This window comes from Salvelinus fontinalis, chromosome 11 (genome assembly GCF_029448725.1).
Source record: "Salvelinus fontinalis isolate EN_2023a chromosome 11, ASM2944872v1, whole genome shotgun sequence".
Lineage (NCBI taxonomy): Eukaryota > Metazoa > Chordata > Actinopteri > Salmoniformes > Salmonidae > Salvelinus > Salvelinus fontinalis.
Window position 1 is genome coordinate 17939994 of NC_074675.1, and position 7281 is coordinate 17947274.

Genomic DNA, 7281 nt, shown 5'->3' on the forward strand with positions numbered 1-7281 from the left:
AGCACAAAAACGGTTCATCATGAGCTTCATGAAAAGGGTTTCCATGGCTGAGCAGCAGCACACAAGCCTAAGATCCCCATGCATAATGCCAAGCGTCGGCTGGAGTGGCGAGGTCACCGCCATTGGACTCTGGAGCAGTGGTAACACGTTCTCTGGAGTGATGAGTCACGCGTTACCATCTGGCAGTCCGACAAACGACTCTGGGTTTGGCGGATGCCAGGGGAACGCTACCTGCCCCAATGCATAGTGCCAACTGTAAAGTCTGGTGGAGGAGGAATAATAGTCAGGGGCTGTTTTCATGGTTCGGGCCCCTTAGTTCCAGTGAAGGGAAATCTTAACGCTACAGAATAAAATTACATTCTAGATGGTTCTGTGCTTCCAAATTTGTTTCAACAGTTTGGGGAAGGCACTTTCCTGTTTCAGAATGAATGTCCCCGTACACAAAGCGAGATCCATACAGAAATGGTTTGTCGAGATCGGTGTGGATGAACTTGACTGACCTGCACAGAGCCCTGACCTCAACCCGATTGAACATCTTTGGGATGAATTGGAACGTCGACTGCGAGCCAGGCCTACTCGGCCAACATCAGTGCCTGACCTCACGAATACTCTTGTGGCCCGAATGGAAGCAAGTCCCTGCAGCAACGTTCCACCATCTAGTGAACGCCTTCCCAGAAGAGTGGAGGCTGTTATATCAGCAAAAGGGGTACCAACTCCATATTAATGCCCATGATTTTGGAATGAGATGTTGGACCAGCAGGTGTCCACATACGGTACATGACCAAAAGTATTTGTGCGTCTGTAACTTTCTCCCTCATCGTTATTCACGATTCATTCAGGATTATCCATAATAATGGTAGCATTTTTTATTTATTTTTTATTTCATCCTTATTTTTACCAGGTAGGCTAGTTGAGAACAAGTTCTCATTTACAACTGCGTCCTGGCCAAAATAAACAAGCGTACAGTCAATAACACAATTGTCACGTTCCTGACCGGTTTTCTGTTATTTTGTATGTGTTTGACGGTCAGGGCGTGAGTTTGGGTGGGTAGTCTATGTTATGTGTTTCTATGTTGGTAATAGGGTGACCTGATATGGCTCTCAATTAGAGGCAGGTGGTTTTCATTTCCTCTGATTGAGAGCCATATTAAGGTAGGTGTTTTCACACTGTTTGTTTGTGGGTGGTTGTCTCCTGTGTCAGTGTCTGTATGTTATGCCACACGGGACTGTTTCGGTATCGTTCGTTTTGTATGTAGTCTGTTTCCTGTTCATGCGTTCTTCACGTTATATGTAAGTTCGTGTCCAGGTCTGTCTACATCGTTTATTTGTTTTGTAGTTTATCAAGTGTATTTCGTTTCGTCTTTGCCTTGTTTAATAAATCATTATGTCACATTACCATGCTGCATTTTGGTCGAATCACTACTCATTCCGTTACAACAATAGAAAAAAAGAAAGTCTATATACAGTGTGTGCAAATGGCGTGAGGAGGTAAGCCAATAAATAGGCCATAGTAGCAAAGTAATTACAATTTAGCAAATTAACACTGGAGTGATAGATGTGCAGATCATGATGTGCAAGTAGAAATACTGGTGTGCAAAAGAGCAGAATAGTAAATAAAAACAATATGGGGATAAGATAGGTAGATTGGATGGGCTATTTACAGCTGCAGCAATCAGTTAGCTGCTCAGATAGCTGATGTTTAAAGTTAGTGAGGGAAATAGAAGTCTCCAGCTTCAGCAATTTTTGCAATTCGTTCCAGTCATTGGCAACAGAGAACTGGAAGGAAAGGCAGCCAAAGCAGGTGTTGGATTTGGAGATGACCAGTGAGATATACCTGCTGGAGCGCGTGCTACGGGTGGGTGTTGTTATCATGACCAGTGAGCTGAAATAAGGTGGAGCTTTATCTAGTAAAAAAAAAGCAAAAAGGGAAGCCAGTGCTGAGCAGCTGAGAGAAAGAGGGAAATGAAACATCTATTAAAACACTGTTGTATGAAGCATCTTCTGGGAAGCGGCCCACTTTCTTTCCCCGTCAGACAACACCATGGCCAGTAGCCATTTGTGGAAACGAGTTACTGGCATGTTTCTTAACCACTGTATAGCTTGTGTGTGTATATATAACAATTCGGATCATATGTGCGTACCTAAGTGTGTGTGTGTTTTTACCTAGCCCAGGTAGTGCTTGGTATTAGCCCAGTGCAGGATGGTAAGGACCCATAGGTGACAGTGGCCTTGCCCAGACAGCGACCGTCTGGCAGCACGACACACACACTGACAGAACCCTTGTCTACACCCGGTATGTGAAACATCAGACTGGACCCAGTGTGATTCCACACTGGAGACCTGACGAGGTGATACACACTACACAGGTCATTACAGGTCAGACCAAAGCCTTAATATGCTGATATTAACATATAAACTCCTATTTAAAAAAAACTAAGTGATATAGACTTGGAGTTGGGCTTTGGTGGGGTATATACGTGAGGAGCTACAAGAAAACTCAAAGTCAGTTCTACAAATAATTTCACTACTTGAGGCTGCAGTCCATGTGCCCTTGGATGTGAACCCTAGTCACGCGATGGAGGTTCTTCCCAGTCATCAGGGCATGGTTTCTCCCATGGAAGGACAGGACACTGGGCACTATGGAGACGATCACTGACTCCTGAGAAATAGAATGCACAGACAAGATTTCTAATATATATACAGTATATATTTGTATTTAACCTTTATTTAACCTTTATTTAACTAGGCAAGTCAGTTAATAACACATTCTTATTTCAATTGACGGCCTAGGAACAGTGGGTTAACTGACTTGTTCAGGGGCAGAACGACAGATTTTTACCTTGTCAGCTCTGGGATTCGATCTAGCAACCTTTCGATTACTGACCCAAGAAAGCTAAACTAAATCATTTCTATACACTAGATATTTCTGTGGCCCTAGGCTTGGTTTTTAGTTTTGGTGATTTAAATCTGCTCTGTTCATTTATTTAATGAACCAGTGTTAATCAAGGACACAAACAGTAGAGATACTGTTCGTAGTTATGACGGATGGTTTGAAATCTACTACTACTGACCCCTGGGCACAATCATGTGATCCATTATTCCAGCATGCATGCAGAAAACAGACAAACAGAATATGTGAGTTCACCGCAACCCATTGCGCCGTAAGCATGCACACACACACACACACATTTTGTAGATTTTGTTATTTCTCAATGTCTCTCAGGTGTTCTCAGTGCATGACAGCTGGATGTAGCCAAAGGGTCTCCAAACGTGCATTTTAGGTAATGCCTACATTATCTATTCAAATGCCAGTGCCATTATCACATAGGCTAGACTTTATTGAGATTGAAATACATACTTAGATTTAACAATGAAATACTTAACTGAGAGTGCATGCCTCACACATGACTTTTGACGTCATGGGATACTCCAAGGTGGCTCTTTTTGGTCAGTCATTTGCTGTGTCCTGGTGGTGAAAATGTTGCATTAGGCCTACTATGCCAACACTAGAATGTAATAGACAAATTACTAGCCTAAAGACTGGCATTATGTACTCCAGAATCTACTCACATACCAGGTTTTGAATTAAGATTGAGTTAAAAATGAATAGGTAACAACCACCTAAGAAAAATATTCAATTGTTTGTGGTTCTAGTTTGAAACAGGCCCACCGAACAAATCAATCAATCAAATCAATCAATCAATCAATCAATCAACACACACAATACATGTAACAAAAAGTGTACGCTCACATACATTCACCTGTCCCCTATGTGTATACTACAGCAGACACTTCTGTAAAGGTTTTTAACTTTGGACCAGAAGATGGCGATCTAATACCAGTAATAATAGATCCCAAATGCAAGTAGCCTCGGTCAGGTTCTGCTACTGTACTTCTATCTTCCTCCTGTTAAACCAGGACTTAAAGTCCTACTCTCCAGATGTTAAACCAGGACTTAAAGTCCGACTCCAGATGTTAAACCAGGACTTAAAGTCCTACTCCAGATGTTAAACCAGGACTTAAAGTCCGACTCCAGATGTTAAACCAGGACTTAAAGTCCTACTCCAGATGTTAAACCAGGACTTAAAGTCCTACTCTCCAGATGTTAAACCAGGACTTAAAGTCCTACTCTCCAGATGTTAAACCAGTACTTAAAGTCCTACTCCAGATGTTAAACCAGTACTTAAAGTCCTACTCCAGATGTTAAACCAGGACTTAAAGTCCGACTCTCCAGATGTTAAACCAGGACTTAAAGTCCGACTCTCCAGATGTTAAACCAGGACTTAAAGTCCGACTCTCCAGATGTTAAACCAGGACTTAAAGTCCGACTCTCCAGATGTTAAACCAGGACTTAAAGTCCGACTCTCCAGATGTTAAACCAGGACTTAAAGTCCGACTCTCCAGATGTTAAACCAGGACTTAAAGTCCTACTCCAGATGTTAAACCAGGACTTAAAGTCCTACTCCAGCCTCCTTCTTGTTCTTGTTCTTGTGGTTTTACGGCAGACTAGATGCTTTGTTGCTGTATGGCTGCCTGTCACAGTTCGGTAAGTGCATTGCACATTTGTTCACAAAAAAAGGGAAAAGGGAAATGGGGAAAAAAGGAAACGTCACCAAAATCTAACCCTGTATATACAACACTATCCCCAACACACCCCACCACCCCTTCCCACTACTTTGGCCCCAGCAGATCATACACCAGGCCGTCCACATGGGGAGGCTGGAACCCCTTCTCTCAAAACCCCCTGTAGTTCTTCTGCACTAAAATCTCTGACACACCAAAAACTTCTCTGTTGCTGCAACTACCAATTCAATCTTCTGGGATTTCCTTTTCATCTGTTCGGTACAATGAATGACCATAGCAATAAACATTCTGCAACAAAACTCAGAAGGACAGACAGGGTCTTCTTAGTCTCGATCTCGCCACTGGGTCTGAATGTGAAACTGTGTCTATGTGTGGCGTCAATATGCGTGTTGGCGTTTTACGTGTTTGAGTGTATGTAGCGTGTGCATGTGTGTGTTAGAGTGTCAGTGTAGTACGTGTGAGTGTGTGGGTAGTCCAGTAAGTGTGCATAGAGCCGGTGCAACAGAGTCAGTGCAGAGTACTCCCACTGGGCCAGAGTCATCTCTGCCATTTTCCTGATCATTAGGGTGAGGCTCGGAAGCCTTCACATCACCTGGCGGTGCAGGTTCTTCCTCTTCACTTCGGTCAGGTTCAATTTGAAGTTCACTATCCATTGACTGCTCAGGGTTTCAGGAGCGTAACATGTATATATCTCGTCTGTACTTGACTCAAACGAGAAAGTACTCTGCTTGTATTTCGCAGATTCTTGCCATCCACCATCTTCCTTGCCTGGGCCTCCGACAGTCCCAACTAGTAGTTGCAAGTCAAGTCTCCAGTCTCCTTTTCACCTCATTTAACGCTTGATTTACTTAAAGGTTCAATGCAGCCGTTTTTATCTTAATATCAACACATTTCTGGGTAACAATTAAGTACCTTATTGTGTTGTTTTCAATTAAAATGGTAAAAAAATAAACAAAAATAGTTAAGCAAAGAGCAATTTCTCAAGCAAGAATTTTGCTAGGACTGTCTGGTAGGGGTCTGAGTAGTGTTGGTCAATTTCTTCAACAGATGATCAGGTCTATATAATTATCAAACATACATTAGTAATGGAAAGGAAACACAGACTTTGTTTAAGTATTAAAATGATCCTTTAGTAATACAATTGTAGGCAGAAGTTGGTATAGAGTACAGTATAGGATAGCTCTCCCCAGGTTCTGCAAAATATCTAAGACATCCTGTAACTCATATAGCCTCCCCAGTCCTCTTTGCGTGAGTTTCCCTGGCAACAACATTTTAATATTTCTAACCTCCCCATGACAGCAGCAACCATCTTGTCAACAATTAAAAGCTCAGCAGTGGGTTTGACTGAAACTTGACCTTTCATCACAAGTATAGGGTCATAACAAGGTGAACGAGTCCAAGCATCTTCTGGTTTCATCTATTCTCAGAACTTCAGATAGCCAGGTGGGTTCAGACAGGAGGAGTCTGAGCGTAGGCGGTTTCCGCCTTCTGATAGTATCTGAAGGGCACAACACTTAAAACAGTGTTAACACACACACAAAGGTCTCCTAAAGAGGAGTATGAGGTATGAGGCCTTGGTTTAACCTCTTCATTCCCCCCTTTGAGGCCACGAGGCCTCAACAAAAGCGAGGTAACTCAAGCATAGTGATCATAAGAATCATCCATAATAGGTGCATTAGATTGCAAGCAATCCTCAGGAGATTGAGGATAAAAATAAGGGTCTGGGGGATGAGGAACATGAAGCATAAACATGCCTGCCATAGCCTTATGAAGTATACATTTGCAGCTGCACAGAAGACACAAATGCAAATCAGCAGAACAAGGAGTGGGTCCAGTAATGGGACCAAAATGGAAAACAGCTTAAATCCAAAATTGCCTACCTTATCTTTCAACAACCCAAACAGGAACCAGGAGTCTTCTCCTGTAGGGGTGTAGGTATCAGCCATCTGTGTTCATTCTTTCAAAATCTCTGTCATATTATCAGAGGAGTCAGGGAGAAGCATAACACATTCAGTGAGGGAAATATCATTTAGGGCCCTGCAATATCCACCCTCCCTAGCCCGGATGTAGTCTAATGCCAAGCTATGCCTGGCTGTAACAGCTTTAAGATTTTGAACATCAGTAGAAAGAAGGGCAAAATCAGCAATCGTCAAATTCATATGGGCCTGCATGGAGTAGGTGTACTTAGCAATGGGACTACAATTGATCCAAACAATTCACTCTGACTCTGAGTTTTTTTTTAAACGACTACATACAAACCACTAGGTGTGGCTTGTCGGCTCATGTTCTGGACCATTTTTACCCATTGGTTACCGGTTTTCAATTGATTTTCTTGGATCTCTATTCCCCCCAACAGAGGCGGCTGGTGGATGATAAGAAGTATCAGAAACATGTACCTCAAAGGTTTACCCCAAGTTTTCTTTTTAACAATGTGACCATAGTGGTCATGTGTAACAACATCTGGGTCTGGGTGTGCACTCTTATCTGTTATGATGGTTGGGACGTCTTCTGGCAGTGCGATAGGTGGTGCCACCCCTGACGCTCCTGCACCTTCCCCGTGGTAGGTGTTGCTGTGATGACCTGGTACGGACCCATCCATCTGGGGTGGACCTTCAGCTTGATCCATTCTCCAACGTCAACAGGTAGGCTTGTCTGGGTCACCCTGTTCTGGAACTTCCTGGGCCTTCCTGTATTGGGA